Raw genomic sequence first — 17,914 nt, forward strand, 5'->3', positions numbered from 1 at the left:
GCGAAATAAAGCGTTTTTGAACAACTTCATATAAATCGCTGTAACTTTTGATAGAAGACTCAGACAAACATGTTTATGGCTTTATCTTATAGAACTCAATATCCCCGTGCTGGGCAAACAGGTTTTGCAGCCGTTTGAGCTAAGATTTTAAAATTATTCACATAATGAAAACCTATACTTTGTTTCAGGCGAGTTTCCCATTCAAATGCATGTAACAGTGAGAAACACACTGTCTTGGCGAAATAAAGCGTTTTTCAACCACTTCATATAAATCGCTGTAACTTTTGATAGAAGACTCAGACAAACATGTTTATGGCTTTATCTTATAGAACTCAATATCCCCGTGCTGGGCAAACAGGTTTTGCAGCCGTTTGAGCTAAGATTTTAAAATTATTCACATAATGAAAACCTATACTTTGTTTCAGGCGAGTTTCCCATTCAAATGCATGTAACAGTGAGAAACGCATTGTCTTGGCGAAATAAAGTTTTTTTTGAACAACTTCATATAAATCGCTGTAACTTTTGATAGAAGACTCAGACAAACATATGGCTTTATCTTATAGAACTCAATATCCCCGTGCTGGGCAAACAGGTTTTGCAGCCGTTTGAGCTAAGATTTTAAAATTATTCACATAATGAAAACCTATACTTTGTTTCAGGCGAGTTTCCCATTCAAATGCATGTAACAGTGAGAAACACACTGTCTTGGCGAAATAAAGCGTTTTTCAACCACTTCATATAAATCGCTGTAACTTTTGATAGAAGACTCAGACAAACATGTTTATGGCTTTATCTTATAGAACTCAATATCCCCGTGCTGGGCAAACAGGTTTTGCAGCCGTTTGAGCTAAGATTTTAAAATTATTCACATAATGAAAACCTATACTTTGTTTCAGGCGAGTTTCCCATTCAAATGCATGTAACAGTGAGAAACGCATTGTCTTGGCGAAATAAAGTTTTTTTTGAACAACTTCATATAAATCGCTGTAACTTTTGATAGAAGACTCAGACAAACATATGGCTTTATCTTATAGAACTCAATATCCCCGTGCTGGGCAAACAGGTTTTGCAGCCGTTTGAGCTAAGATTTTAAAATTATTCACATAATGAAAACCTATACTTTGTTTCAGGCGAGTTTCCCATTCAAATGCATGTAACAGTGAGAAACGCATTGTCTTGGCGAAATAAAGCGTTTTTGAACAACTTCATATAAATCGCTGTAACTTTTGATAGAAGACTCAGACAAACATGTTTATGGCTTTATCTTATAGAACTCAATATCCCCGTGCTGGGCAAACAGGTTTTGCAGCCGTTTGAGCTAAGATTTTAAAATTATTCACATAATGAAAACCTATACTTTGTTTCAGGCGAGTTTCCCATTCAAATGCATGTAACAGTGAGAAACGCATTGTCTTGGCGAAATAAAGCGTTTTTGAACAACTTCATATAAATCGCTGTAACTTTTGATAGAAGACTCAGACAAACATATGGCTTTATCTTATAGAACTCAATATCCCCGTGCTGGGCAAACAGGTTTTGCAGCCGTTTGAGCTAAGATTTTAAAATTATTCACATAATGAAAACCTATACTTTGTTTCAGGCGAGTTTCCCATTCAAATGCATGTAACAGTGAGAAACACACTGTCTTGGCGAAATAAAGCGTTTTTCAACCACTTCATATAAATCGCTGTAACTTTTGATAGAAGACTCAGACAAACATGTTTATGGCTTTATCTTATAGAACTCAATATCCCCGTGCTGGGCAAACAGGTTTTGCAGCCGTTTGAGCTAAGATTTTAAAATTATTCACATAATGAAAACCTATACTTTGTTTCAGGCGAGTTTCCCATTCAAATGCATGTAACAGTGAGAAACGCATGGTCTTGGCGAAATAAAGCGTTTTTGAACAACTTCATATAAATCGCTGTAACTTTTGATAGAAGACTCAGACAAACATGTTTATGGCTTTATCTTATAGAACTCAATATCCCCGTGCTGGGCAAACAGGTTTTGCAGCCGTTTGAGCTAAGATTTTAAAATTATTCACATAATGAAAACCTATACTTTGTTTCAGGCGAGTTTCCCATTCAAATGCATGTAACAGTGAGAAACGCATTGTCTTGGCGAAATAAAGCGTTTTTGAACAACTTCATATAAATCGCTGTAACTTTTGATAGAAGACTCAGACAAACATGTTTATGGCTTTATCTTATAGAACTCAATATCCCCGTGCTGGGCAAACAGGTTTTGCAGCCGTTTGAGCTAAGATTTTAAAATTATTCACATAATGAAAACCTATACTTTGTTTCAGGCGAGTTTCCCATTCAAATGCATGTAACAGTGAGAAACGCATTGTCTTGGCGAAATAAAGCGTTTTTGAACAACTTCATATAAATCGCTGTAACTTTTGATAGAAGACTCAGACAAACATATGGCTTTATCTTATAGAACTCAATATCCCCGTGCTGGGCAAACAGGTTTTGCAGCCGTTTGAGCTAAGATTTTAAAATTATTCACATAATGAAAACCTATACTTTGTTTCAGGCGAGTTTCCCATTCAAATGCATGTAACAGTGAGAAACGCATTGTCTTGGCGAAATAAAGCGTTTTTGAACAACTTCATATAAATCGCTGTAACTTTTGATAGAAGACTCAGACAAACATATGGCTTTATCTTATAGAACTCAATATCCCCGTGCTGGGCAAACAGGTTTTGCAGCCGTTTGAGCTAAGATTTTAAAATTATTCACATAATGAAAATCTATACTTTGTTTCAGGCGAGTTTCCCATTCAAATGCATGTAACAGTGAGAAACACACTGTCTTGGCGAAATAAAGCGTTTTTCAACCACTTCATATAAATCGCTGTAACTTTTGATAGAAGACTCAGACAAACATGTTTATGGCTTTATCTTATAGAACTCAATATCCCCGTGCTGGGCATACAGGTTTTGCAGCCGTTTGAGCTAAGATTTTAAAATTATTCACATAATGAAAACCTATACTTTGTTTCAGGCGAGTTTCCCATTCAAATGCATGTAACAGTGAGAAACGCATTGTCTTGGCGAAATAAAGCGTTTTTGAACAACTTCATATAAATCGCTGTAACTTTTGATAGAAGACTCAGACAAACATGTTTATGGCTTTATCTTATAGAACTCAATATCCCCGTGCTGGGCAAACAGGTTTTGCAGCCGTTTGAGCTAAGATTTTAAAATTATTCACATAATGAAAACCTATACTTTGTTTCAGGCGAGTTTCCCATTCAAATGCATGTAACAGTGAGAAACGCATTGTCTTGGCGAAATAAAGCGTTTTTCAACCACTTCATATAAATCGCTGTAACTTTTGATAGAAGACTCAGACAAACATGTTTATGGCTTTATCTTATAGAACTCAATATCCCCGTGCTGGGCAAACAGGTTTTGCAGCCGTTTGAGCTAAGATTTCAAAATTATTCACATAATGAAAATCTATACTTTGTTTCAGGCGAGTTTCCCATTCAAATGCATGTAACAGTGAGAAACACACTGTCTTGGCGAAATAAAGCGTTTTTCAACCACTTCATATAAATCGCTGTAACTTTTGATAGAAGACTCAGACAAACATGTTTATGGCTTTATCTTATAGAACTCAATATCCCCGTGCTGGGCAAACAGGTTTTGCAGCCGTTTGAGCTAAGATTTTAAAATTATTCACATAATGAAAACCTATACTTTGTTTCAGGCGAGTTTCCCATTCAAATGCATGTAACAGTGAGAAACGCATTGTCTTGGCGAAATAAAGCGTTTTTGAACAACTTCATATAAATCGCTGTAACTTTTGATAGAAGACTCAGACAAACATATGGCTTTATCTTATAGAACTCAATATCCCCGTGCTGGGCAAACAGGTTTTGCAGCCGTTTGAGCTAAGATTTTAAAATTATTCACATAATGAAAACCTATACTTTGTTTCAGGCGAGTTTCCCATTCAAATGCATGTAACAGTGAGAAACGCATTGTCTTGGCGAAATAAAGCGTTTTTGAACAACTTCATATAAATCGCTGTAACTTTTGATAGAAGACTCAGACAAACATGTTTATGGCTTTATCTTATAGAACTCAATATCCCCGTGCTGGGCAAACAGGTTTTGCAGCCGTTTGAGCTAAGATTTTAAAATTATTCACATAATGAAAACCTATACTTTGTTTCAGGCGAGTTTCCCATTCAAATGCATGTAACAGTGAGAAACGCATTGTCTTGGCGAAATAAAGCGTTTTTGAACAACTTCATATAAATCGCTGTAACTTTTGATAGAAGACTCAGACAAACATGTTTATGGCTTTATCTTATAGAACTCAATATCCCCGTGCTGGGCAAACAGGTTTTGCAGCCGTTTGAGCTAAGATTTTAAAATTATTCACATAATGAAAACCTATACTTTGTTTCAGGCGAGTTTCCCATTCAAATGCATGTAACAGTGAGAAACACACTGTCTTGGCGAAATAAAGCGTTTTTCAACCACTTCATATAAATCGCTGTAACTTTTGATAGAAGACTCAGACAAACATGTTTATGGCTTTATCTTATAGAACTCAATATCCCCGTGCTGGGCAAACAGGTTTTGCAGCCGTTTGAGCTAAGATTTTAAAATTATTCACATAATGAAAATCTATACTTTGTTTCAGGCGAGTTTCCCATTCAAATGCATGTAACAGTGAGAAACACACTGTCTTGGCGAAATAAAGCGTTTTTCAACCACTTCATATAAATCGCTGTAACTTTTGATAGAAGACTCAGACAAACATGTTTATGGCTTTATCTTATAGAACTCAATATCCCCGTGCTGGGCAAACAGGTTTTGCAGCCGTTTGAGCTAAGATTTTAAAATTATTCACATAATGAAAACCTATACTTTGTTTCAGGCGAGTTTCCCATTCAAATGCATGTAACAGTGAGAAACGCATTGTCTTGGCGAAATAAAGCGTTTTTCAACCACTTCATATAAATCGCTGTAACTTTTGATAGAAGACTCAGACAAACATGTTTATGGCTTTATCTTATAGAACTCAATATCCCCGTGCTGGGCAAACAGGTTTTGCAGCCGTTTGAGCTAAGATTTTAAAATTATTCACATAATGAAAACCTATACTTTGTCTCAGGCGAGTTTCCCATTCAAATGCATGTAACAGTGAGAAACACACTGTCTTGGCGAAATAAAGCGTTTTTCAACCACTTCATATAAATCGCTGTAACTTTTGATAGAAGACTCAGACAAACATGTTTATGGCTTTATCTTATAGAACTCAATATCCCCCTGCTGGGCAAACAGGTTTTGCAGCCGTTTGAGCTAAGATTTTAAAATTATTCACATAATGAAAACCTATACTTTGTTTCAGGCGAGTTTCCCATTCAAATGCATGTAACAGTGAGAAACGCATTGTCTTGGCGAAATAAAGCGTTTTTGAACAACTTCATATAAATCGCTGTAACTTTTGATAGAAGACTCAGACAAACATGTTTATGGCTTTATCTTATAGAACTCAATATCCCCGTGCTGGGCAAACAGGTTTTGCAGCCGTTTGAGCTAAGATTTTAAAATTATTCACATAATGAAAACCTATACTTTGTTTCAGGCGAGTTTCCCATTCAAATGCATGTAACAGTGAGAAACGCATTGTCTTGGCGAAATAAAGCGTTTTTGAACAACTTCATATAAATCGCTGTAACTTTTGATAGAAGACTCAGACAAACATGTTTATGGCTTTATCTTATAGAACTCAATATCCCCCTGCTGGGCAAACAGGTTTTGCAGCCGTTTGAGCTAAGATTTTAAAATTATTCACATAATGAAAACCTATACTTTGTTTCAGGCGAGTTTCCCATTCAAATGCATGTAACAGTGAGAAACGCATTGTCTTGGCGAAATAAAGCGTTTTTGAACAACTTCATATAAATCGCTGTAACTTTTGATAGAAGACTCAGACAAACATATGGCTTTATCTTATAGAACTCAATATCCCCGTGCTGGGCAAACAGGTTTTGCAGCCGTTTGAGCTAAGATTTTAAAATTATTCACATAATGAAAACCTATACTTTGTTTCAGGCGAGTTTCCCATTCAAATGCATGTAACAGTGAGAAACGCATTGTCTTGGCGAAATAAAGCGTTTTTGAACAACTTCATATAAATCGCTGTAACTTTTGATAGAAGACTCAGACAAACATGTTTATGGCTTTATCTTATAGAACTCAATATCCCCGTGCTGGGCAAACAGGTTTTGCAGCCGTTTGAGCTAAGATTTTAAAATTATTCACATAATGAAAACCTATACTTTGTTTCAGGCGAGTTTCCCATTCAAATGCATGTAACAGTGAGAAACGCATTGTCTTGGCGAAATAAAGCGTTTTTCAACCACTTCATATAAATCGCTGTAACTTTTGATAGAAGACTCAGACAAACATGTTTATGGCTTTATCTTATAGAACTCAATATCCCCGTGCTGGGCAAACAGGTTTTGCAGCCGTTTGAGCTAAGATTTTAAAATTATTCACATAATGAAAACCTATACTTTGTTTCAGGCGAGTTTCCCATTCAAATGCATGTAACAGTGAGAAACGCATTGTCTTGGCGAAATAAAGCGTTTTTGAACAACTTCATATAAATCGCTGTAACTTTTGATAGAAGACTCAGACAAACATGTTTATGGCTTTATCTTATAGAACTCAATATCCCCGTGCTGGGCAAACAGGTTTTGCAGCCGTTTGAGCTAAGATTTTAAAATTATTCACATAATGAAAACCTATACTTTGTTTCAGGCGAGTTTCCCATTCAAATGCATGTAACAGTGAGAAACACACTGTCTTGGCGAAATAAAGCGTTTTTCAACCACTTCATATAAATCGCTGTAACTTTTGATAGAAGACTCAGACAAACATGTTTATGGCTTTATCTTATAGAACTCAATATCCCCGTGCTGGGCAAACAGGTTTTGCAGCCGTTTGAGCTAAGATTTTAAAATTATTCACATAATGAAAATCTATACTTTGTTTCAGGCGAGTTTCCCATTCAAATGCATGTAACAGTGAGAAACACACTGTCTTGGCGAAATAAAGCGTTTTTCAACCACTTCATATAAATCGCTGTAACTTTTGATAGAAGACTCAGACAAACATGTTTATGGCTTTATCTTATAGAACTCAATATCCCCGTGCTGGGCAAACAGGTTTTGCAGCCGTTTGAGCTAAGATTTTAAAATTATTCACATAATGAAAACCTATACTTTGTTTCAGGCGAGTTTCCCATTCAAATGCATGTAACAGTGAGAAACGCATTGTCTTGGCGAAATAAAGCGTTTTTCAACCACTTCATATAAATCGCTGTAACTTTTGATAGAAGACTCAGACAAACATGTTTATGGCTTTATCTTATAGAACTCAATATCCCCGTGCTGGGCAAACAGGTTTTGCAGCCGTTTGAGCTAAGATTTTAAAATTATTCACATAATGAAAACATATACTTTGTCTCAGGCGAGTTTCCCATTCAAATGCATGTAACAGTGAGAAACACACAGTCTTGGCGAAATAAAGCGTTTTTCAACCACTTCATATAAATCGCTGTAACTTTTGATAGAAGACTCAGACAAACATGTTTATGGCTTTATCTTATAGAACTCAATATCCCCCTGCTGGGCAAACAGGTTTTGCAGCCGTTTGAGCTAAGATTTTAAAATTATTCACATAATGAAAACCTATACTTTGTTTCAGGCGAGTTTCCCATTCAAATGCATGTAACAGTGAGAAACGCATTGTCTTGGCGAAATAAAGCGTTTTTGAACAACTTCATATAAATCGCTGTAACTTTTGATAGAAGACTCAGACAAACATGTTTATGGCTTTATCTTATAGAACTCAATATCCCCGTGCTGGGCAAACAGGTTTTGCAGCCGTTTGAGCTAAGATTTTAAAATTATTCACATAATGAAAACCTATACTTTGTTTCAGGCGAGTTTCCCATTCAAATGCATGTAACAGTGAGAAACGCATTGTCTTGGCGAAATAAAGCGTTTTTGAACAACTTCATATAAATCGCTGTAACTTTTGATAGAAGACTCAGACAAACATGTTTATGGCTTTATCTTATAGAACGCAATATCCCCCTGCTGGGCAAACAGGTTTTGCAGCCGTTTGAGCTAAGATTTTAAAATTATTCACATAATGAAAACCTATACTTTGTTTCAGGCGAGTTTCCCATTCAAATGCATGTAACAGTGAGAAACGCATTGTCTTGGCGAAATAAAGCGTTTTTGAACAACTTCATATAAATCGCTGTAACTTTTGATAGAAGACTCAGACAAACATGTTTATGGCTTTATCTTATAGAACTCAATATCCCCGTGCTGGGCAAACAGGTTTTGCAGCCGTTTGAGCTAAGATTTTAAAATTATTCACATAATGAAAACCTATACTTTGTTTCAGGCGAGTTTCCCATTCAAATGCATGTAACAGTGAGAAACGCATTGTCTTGGCGAAATAAAGCGTTTTTGAACAACTTCATATAAATCGCTGTAACTTTTGATAGAAGACTCAGACAAACATGTTTATGGCTTTATCTTATAGAACTCAATATCCCCGTGCTGGGCAAACAGGTTTTGCAGCCGTTTGAGCTAAGATTTTAAAATTATTCACATAATGAAAACCTATACTTTGTTTCAGGCGAGTTTCCCATTCAAATGCATGTAACAGTGAGAAACGCATTGTCTTGGCGAAATAAAGCGTTTTTGAACAACTTCATATAAATCGCTGTAACTTTTGATAGAAGACTCAGACAAACATGTTTATGGCTTTATCTTATAGAACTCAATATCCCCGTGCTGGGCAAACAGGTTTTGCAGCCGTTTGAGCTAAGATTTTAAAATTATTCACATAATGAAAACCTATACTTTGTTTCAGGCGAGTTTCCCATTCAAATGCATGTAACAGTGAGAAACGCATTGTCTTGGCGAAATAAAGCGTTTTTGAACAACTTCATATAAATCGCTGTAACTTTTGATAGAAGACTCAGACAAACATGTTTATGGCTTTATCTTATAGAACTCAATATCCCCCTGCTGGGCAAACAGGTTTTGCAGCCGTTTGAGCTAAGATTTTAAAATTATTCACATAATGAAAACCTATACTTTGTTTCAGGCGAGTTTCCCATTCAAATGCATGTAACAGTGAGAAACGCATTGTCTTGGCGAAATAAAGCGTTTTTGAACAACTTCATATAAATCGCTGTAACTTTTGATAGAAGACTCAGACAAACATATGGCTTTATCTTATAGAACTCAATATCCCCGTGCTGGGCAAACAGGTTTTGCAGCCGTTTGAGCTAAGATTTTAAAATTATTCACATAATGAAAACCTATACTTTGTTTCAGGCGAGTTTCCCATTCAAATGCATGTAACAGTGAGAAACGCATTGTCTTGGCGAAATAAAGCGTTTTTGAACAACTTCATATAAATCGCTGTAACTTTTGATAGAAGACTCAGACAAACATGTTTATGGCTTTATCTTATAGAACTCAATATCCCCGTGCTGGGCAAACAGGTTTTGCAGCCGTTTGAGCTAAGATTTTAAAATTATTCACATAATGAAAACCTATACTTTGTTTCAGGCGAGTTTCCCATTCAAATGCATGTAACAGTGAGAAACGCATTGTCTTGGCGAAATAAAGCGTTTTTCAACCACTTCATATAAATCGCTGTAACTTTTGATAGAAGACTCAGACAAACATGTTTATGGCTTTATCTTATAGAACTCAATATCCCCGTGCTGGGCAAACAGGTTTTGCAGCCGTTTGAGCTAAGATTTTAAAATTATTCACATAATGAAAACCTATACTTTGTTTCAGGCGAGTTTCCCATTCAAATGCATGTAACAGTGAGAAACGCATTGTCTTGGCGAAATAAAGCGTTTTTGAACAACTTCATATAAATCGCTGTAACTTTTGATAGAAGACTCAGACAAACATGTTTATGGCTTTATCTTATAGAACTCAATATCCCCGTGCTGGGCAAACAGGTTTTGCAGCCGTTTGAGCTAAGATTTTAAAATTATTCACATAATGAAAACCTATACTTTGTTTCAGGCGAGTTTCCCATTCAAATGCATGTAACAGTGAGAAACACACTGTCTTGGCGAAATAAAGCGTTTTTCAACCACTTCATATAAATCGCTGTAACTTTTGATAGAAGACTCAGACAAACATGTTTATGGCTTTATCTTATAGAACTCAATATCCCCGTGCTGGGCAAACAGGTTTTGCAGCCGTTTGAGCTAAGATTTTAAAATTATTCACATAATGAAAATCTATACTTTGTTTCAGGCGAGTTTCCCATTCAAATGCATGTAACAGTGAGAAACACACTGTCTTGGCGAAATAAAGCGTTTTTCAACCACTTCATATAAATCGCTGTAACTTTTGATAGAAGACTCAGACAAACATGTTTATGGCTTTATCTTATAGAACTCAATATCCCCGTGCTGGGCAAACAGGTTTTGCAGCCGTTTGAGCTAAGATTTTAAAATTATTCACATAATGAAAACCTATACTTTGTTTCAGGCGAGTTTCCCATTCAAATGCATGTAACAGTGAGAAACGCATTGTCTTGGCGAAATAAAGCGTTTTTCAACCACTTCATATAAATCGCTGTAACTTTTGATAGAAGACTCAGACAAACATGTTTATGGCTTTATCTTATAGAACTCAATATCCCCGTGCTGGGCAAACAGGTTTTGCAGCCGTTTGAGCTAAGATTTTAAAATTATTCACATAATGAAAACCTATACTTTGTCTCAGGCGAGTTTCCCATTCAAATGCATGTAACAGTGAGAAACACACAGTCTTGGCGAAATAAAGCGTTTTTCAACCACTTCATATAAATCGCTGTAACTTTTGATAGAAGACTCAGACAAACATGTTTATGGCTTTATCTTATAGAACTCAATATCCCCCTGCTGGGCAAACAGGTTTTGCAGCCGTTTGAGCTAAGATTTTAAAATTATTCACATAATGAAAACCTATACTTTGTTTCAGGCGAGTTTCCCATTCAAATGCATGTAACAGTGAGAAACGCATTGTCTTGGCGAAATAAAGCGTTTTTGAACAACTTCATATAAATCGCTGTAACTTTTGATAGAAGACTCAGACAAACATGTTTATGGCTTTATCTTATAGAACTCAATATCCCCGTGCTGGGCAAACAGGTTTTGCAGCCGTTTGAGCTAAGATTTTAAAATTATTCACATAATGAAAACCTATACTTTGTTTCAGGCGAGTTTCCCATTCAAATGCATGTAACAGTGAGAAACGCATTGTCTTGGCGAAATAAAGCGTTTTTGAACAACTTCATATAAATCGCTGTAACTTTTGATAGAAGACTCAGACAAACATGTTTATGGCTTTATCTTATAGAACGCAATATCCCCCTGCTGGGCAAACAGGTTTTGCAGCCGTTTGAGCTAAGATTTTAAAATTATTCACATAATGAAAACCTATACTTTGTTTCAGGCGAGTTTCCCATTCAAATGCATGTAACAGTGAGAAACGCATTGTCTTGGCGAAATAAAGCGTTTTTGAACAACTTCATATAAATCGCTGTAACTTTTGATAGAAGACTCAGACAAACATGTTTATGGCTTTATCTTATAGAACTCAATATCCCCGTGCTGGGCAAACAGGTTTTGCAGCCGTTTGAGCTAAGATTTTAAAATTATTCACATAATGAAAACCTATACTTTGTTTCAGGCGAGTTTCCCATTCAAATGCATGTAACAGTGAGAAACGCATTGTCTTGGCGAAATAAAGCGTTTTTGAACAACTTCATATAAATCGCTGTAACTTTTGATAGAAGACTCAGACAAACATGTTTATGGCTTTATCTTATAGAACTCAATATCCCCGTGCTGGGCAAACAGGTTTTGCAGCCGTTTGAGCTAAGATTTTAAAATTATTCACATAATGAAAATCTATACTTTGTTTCAGGCGAGTTTCCCATTCAAATGCATGTAACAGTGAGAAACACACTGTCTTGGCGAAATAAAGCGTTTTTCAACCACTTCATATAAATCGCTGTAACTTTTGATAGAAGACTCAGACAAACATGTTTATGGCTTTATCTTATAGAACTCAATATCCCCGTGCTGGGAAAACAGGTTTTGCAGCCGTTTGAGCTAAGATTTTAAAATTATTCACATAATGAAAACCTATACTTTGTCTCAGGCGAGTTTCCCATTCAAATGCATGTAACAGTGAGAAACGCATTGTCTTGGCGAAATAAAGTTTTTTTTGAACAACTTCATATAAATCGCTGTAACTTTTGATAGAAGACTCAGACAAACATATGGCTTTATCTTATAGAACTCAATATCCCCGTGCTGGGCAAACAGGTTTTGCAGCCGTTTGAGCTAAGATTTTAAAATTATTCACATAATGAAAACCTATACTTTGTTTCAGGCGAGTTTCCCATTCAAATGCATGTAACAGTGAGAAACGCATTGTCTTGGCGAAATAAAGCGTTTTTGAACAACTTCATATAAATCGCTGTAACTTTTGATAGAAGACTCAGACAAACATATGGCTTTATCTTATAGAACTCAATATCCCCGTGCTGGGCAAACAGGTTTTGCAGCCGTTTGAGCTAAGATTTTAAAATTATTCACATAATGAAAATCTATACTTTGTTTCAGGCGAGTTTCCCATTCAAATGCATGTAACAGTGAGAAACACACTGTCTTGGCGAAATAAAGCGTTTTTCAACCACTTCATATAAATCGCTGTAACTTTTGATAGAAGACTCAGACAAACATGTTTATGGCTTTATCTTATAGAACTCAATATCCCCGTGCTGGGCAAACAGGTTTTGCAGCCGTTTGAGCTCAGATTTTAAAATTATTCACATAATGAAAACCTATACTTTGTTTCAGGCGAGTTTCCCATTCAAATGCATGTAACAGTGAGAAACGCATTGTCTTGGCGAAATAAAGCGTTTTTGAACAACTTCATATAAATCGCTGTAACTTTTGATAGAAGACTCAGACAAACATATGGCTTTATCTTATAGAACTCAATATCCCCGTGCTGGGCAAACAGGTTTTGCAGCCGTTTGAGCTAAGATTTTAAAATTATTCACATAATGAAAACCTATACTTTGTTTCAGGCGAGTTTCCCATTCAAATGCATGTAACAGTGAGAAACGCATTGTCTTGGCGAAATAAAGCGTTTTTGAACAACTTCATATAAATCGCTGTAACTTTTGATAGAAGACTCAGACAAACATATGGCTTTATCTTATAGAACTCAATATCCCCGTGCTGGGCAAACAGGTTTTGCAGCCGTTTGAACTAAGATTTTAAAATTATTCACATAATGAAAATCTATACTTTGTTTCAGGCGAGTTTCCCATTCAAATGCATGTAACAGTGAGAAACACACTGTCTTGGCGAAATAAAGCGTTTTTCAACCACTTCATATAAATCGCTGTAACTTTTGATAGAAGACTCAGACAAACATGTTTATGGCTTTATCTTATAGAACTCAATATCCCCGTGCTGGGCATACAGGTTTTGCAGCCGTTTGAGCTAAGATTTTAAAATTATTCACATAATGAAAACCTATACTTTGTTTCAGGCGAGTTTCCCATTCAAATGCATGTAACAGTGAGAAACGCATTGTCTTGGCGAAATAAAGCGTTTTTGAACAACTTCATATAAATCGCTGTAACTTTTGATAGAAGACTCAGACAAACATGTTTATGGCTTTATCTTATAGAACTCAATATCCCCGTGCTGGGCAAACAGGTTTTGCAGCCGTTTGAGCTAAGATTTTAAAATTATTCACATAATGAAAACCTATACTTTGTTTCAGGCGAGTTTCCCATTCAAATGCATGTAACAGTGAGAAACGCATTGTCTTGGCGAAATAAAGCGTTTTTCAACCACTTCATATAAATCGCTGTAACTTTTGATAGAAGACTCAGACAAACATGTTTATGGCTTTATCTTATAGAACTCAATATCCCCGTGCTGGGCAAACAGGTTTTGCAGCCGTTTGAGCTAAGATTTTAAAATTATTCACATAATGAAAACCTATACTTTGTTTCAGGCGAGTTTCCCATTCAAATGCATGTAACAGTGAGAAACGCATTGTCTTGGCGAAATAAAGCGTTTTTGAACAACTTCATATAAATCGCTGTAACTTTTGATAGAAGACTCAGACAAACATGTTTATGGCTTTATCTTATAGAACTCAATATCCCCGTGCTGGGCAAACAGGTTTTGCAGCCGTTTGAGCTAAGATTTTAAAATTATTCACATAATGAAAACCTATACTTTGTTTCAGGCGAGTTTCCCATTCAAATGCATGTAACAGTGAGAAACGCATTGTCTTGGCGAAATAAAGCGTTTTTCAACCACTTCATATAAATCGCTGTAACTTTTGATAGAAGACTCAGACAAACATGTTTATGGCTTTATCTTATAGAACTCAATATCCCCGTGCTGGGCAAACAGGTTTTGCAGCCGTTTGAGCTAAGATTTCAAAATTATTCACATAATGAAAATCTATACTTTGTTTCAGGCGAGTTTCCCATTCAAATGCATGTAACAGTGAGAAACACACTGTCTTGGCGAAATAAAGCGTTTTTCAACCACTTCATATAAATCGCTGTAACTTTTGATAGAAGACTCAGACAAACATGTTTATGGCTTTATCTTATAGAACTCAATATCCCCGTGCTGGGCAAACAGGTTTTGCAGCCGTTTGAGCTAAGATTTTAAAATTATTCACATAATGAAAACCTATACTTTGTTTCAGGCGAGTTTCCCATTCAAATGCATGTAACAGTGAGAAACGCATTGTCTTGGCGAAATAAAGCGTTTTTGAACAACTTCATATAAATCGCTGTAACTTTTGATAGAAGACTCAGACAAACATGTTTATGGCTTTATCTTATAGAACTCAATATCCCCGTGCTGGGCAAACAGGTTTTGCAGCCGTTTGAGCTAAGATTTTAAAATTATTCACATAATGAAAACCTATACTTTGTTTCAGGCGAGTTTCCCATTCAAATGCATGTAACAGTGAGAAACGCATTGTCTTGGCGAAATAAAGCGTTTTTGAACAACTTCATATAAATCGCTGTAACTTTTGATAGAAGACTCAGACAAACATATGGCTTTATCTTATAGAACTCAATATCCCCGTGCTGGGCAAACAGGTTTTGCAGCCGTTTGAGCTAAGATTTTAAAATTATTCACATAATGAAAACCTATACTTTGTTTCAGGCGAGTTTCCCATTCAAATGCATGTAACAGTGAGAAACGCATTGTCTTGGCGAAATAAAGCGTTTTTGAACAACTTCATATAAATCGCTGTAACTTTTGATAGAAGACTCAGACAAACATGTTTATGGCTTTATCTTATAGAACTCAATATCCCCGTGCTGGGCAAACAGGTTTTGCAGCCGTTTGAGCTAATATTTTAAAATTATTCACATAATGAAAATCTATACTTTGTTTCAGGCGAGTTTCCCATTCAAATGCATGTAACAGTGAGAAACGCATTGTCTTGGCGAAATAAAGCGTTTTTCAACCACTTCATATAAATCGCTGTAACTTTTGATAGAAGACTCAGACAAACATATGGCTTTATCTTATAGAACTCAATATCCCCGTGCTGGGCAAACAGGTTTTGCAGCCGTTTGAGCTAAGATTTTAAAATTATTCACATAATGAAAACCTATACTTTGTCTCAGGCGAGTTTCCCATTCAAATGCATGTAACAGTGAGAAACGCATTGTCTTGGCGAAATAAAGTTTTTTTTGAACAACTTCATATAAATCGCTGTAACTTTTGATAGAAGACTCAGACAAACATATGGCTTTATCTTATAGAACTCAATATCCCCGTGCTGGGCAAACAGGTTTTGCAGCCGTTTGAGCTCAGATTTTAAAATTATTCACATAATGAAAACCTATACTTTGTTTCAGGCGAGTTTCCCATTCAAATGCATGTAACAGTGAGAAACGCATTGTCTTGGCGAAATAAAGCGTTTTTGAACAACTTCATATAAATCGCTGTAACTTTTGATAGAAGACTCAGACAAACATATGGCTTTATCTTATAGAACTCAATATCCCCGTGCTGGGCAAACAGGTTTTGCAGCCGTTTGAGCTAAGATTTTAAAATTATTCACATAATGAAAACCTATACTTTGTTTCAGGCGAGTTTCCCATTCAAATGCATGTAACAGTGAGAAACGCATTGTCTTGGCGAAATAAAGCGTTTTTGAACAACTTCATATAAATCGCTGTAACTTTTGATAGAAGACTCAGACAAACATATGGCTTTATCTTATAGAACTCAATATCCCCGTGCTGGGCAAACAGGTTTTGCAGCCGTTTGAACTAAGATTTTAAAATTATTCACATAATGAAAATCTATACTTTGTTTCAGGCGAGTTTCCCATTCAAATGCATGTAACAGTGAGAAACACACTGTCTTGGCGAAATAAAGCGTTTTTCAACCACTTCATATAAATCGCTGTAACTTTTGATAGAAGACTCAGACAAACATGTTTATGGCTTTATCTTATAGAACTCAATATCCCCGTGCTGGGCAAACAGGTTTTGCAGCCGTTTGAGCTCAGATTTTAAAATTATTCACATAATGAAAACCTATACTTTGTTTCAGGCGAGTTTCCCATTCAAATGCATGTAACAGTGAGAAACGCATTGTCTTGGCGAAATAAAGCGTTTTTGAACAACTTCATATAAATCGCTGTAACTTTTGATAGAAGACTCAGACAAACATATGGCTTTATCTTATAGAACTCAATATCCCCGTGCTGGGCAAACAGGTTTTGCAGCCGTTTGAGCTAAGATTTTAAAATTATTCACATAATGAAAACCTATACTTTGTTTCAGGCGAGTTTCCCATTCAAATGCATGTAACAGTGAGAAACGCATTGTCTTGGCGAAATAAAGCGTTTTTGAACAACTTCATATAAATCGCTGTAACTTTTGATAGAAGACTCAGACAAACATATGGCTTTATCTTATAGAACTCAATATCCCCGTGCTGGGCAAACAGGTTTTGCAGCCGTTTGAACTAAGATTTTAAAATTATTCACATAATGAAAATCTATACTTTGTTTCAGGCGAGTTTCCCATTCAAATGCATGTAACAGTGAGAAACACACTGTCTTGGCGAAATAAAGCGTTTTTCAACCACTTCATATAAATCGCTGTAACTTTTGATAGAAGACTCAGACAAACATGTTTATGGCTTTATCTTATAGAACTCAATATCCCCGTGCTGGGCATACAGGTTTTGCAGCCGTTTGAGCTAAGATTTTAAAATTATTCACATAATGAAAACCTATACTTTGTTTCAGGCGAGTTTCCCATTCAAATGCATGTAACAGTGAGAAACGCATTGTCTTGGCGAAATAAAGCGTTTTTGAACAACTTCATATAAATCGCTGTAACTTTTGATAGAAGACTCAGACAAACATGTTTATGGCTTTATCTTATAGAACTCAATATCCCCGTGCTGGGCAAACAGGTTTTGCAGCCGTTTGAGCTCAGATTTTAAAATTATTCACATAATGAAAACCTATACTTTGTTTCAGGCGAGTTTCCCATTCAAATGCATGTAACAGTGAGAAACGCATTGTCTTGGCGAAATAAAGCGTTTTTCAACCACTTCATATAAATCGCTGTAACTTTTGATAGAAGACTCAGACAAACATGTTTATGGCTTTATCTTATAGAACTCAATATCCCCGTGCTGGGCAAACAGGTTTTGCAGCCGTTTGAGCTAAGATTTCAAAATTATTCACATAATGAAAATCTATACTTTGTTTCAGGCGAGTTTCCCATTCAAATGCAT

At 36.0% G+C, this 17,914-nt stretch overlaps 1 protein-coding gene across 2 annotated transcripts in view; it reads left to right on the forward strand.

The window, feature by feature from the left end:
- The window catches only part of LOC309692080 (piggyBac transposable element-derived protein 4-like), a 348,867-nt gene that overhangs the window by 183,669 nt on the left and 147,284 nt on the right, over positions 1-17,914 (forward strand). The gene's annotated exons all lie outside the window — the stretch shown is intronic.

This window comes from Aulonocara stuartgranti (genome assembly GCF_965226115.1).
Source record: "Aulonocara stuartgranti genome assembly, chromosome: 17".
NCBI classification, from domain to species: domain Eukaryota; kingdom Metazoa; phylum Chordata; class Actinopteri; order Cichliformes; family Cichlidae; genus Aulonocara; species Aulonocara stuartgranti.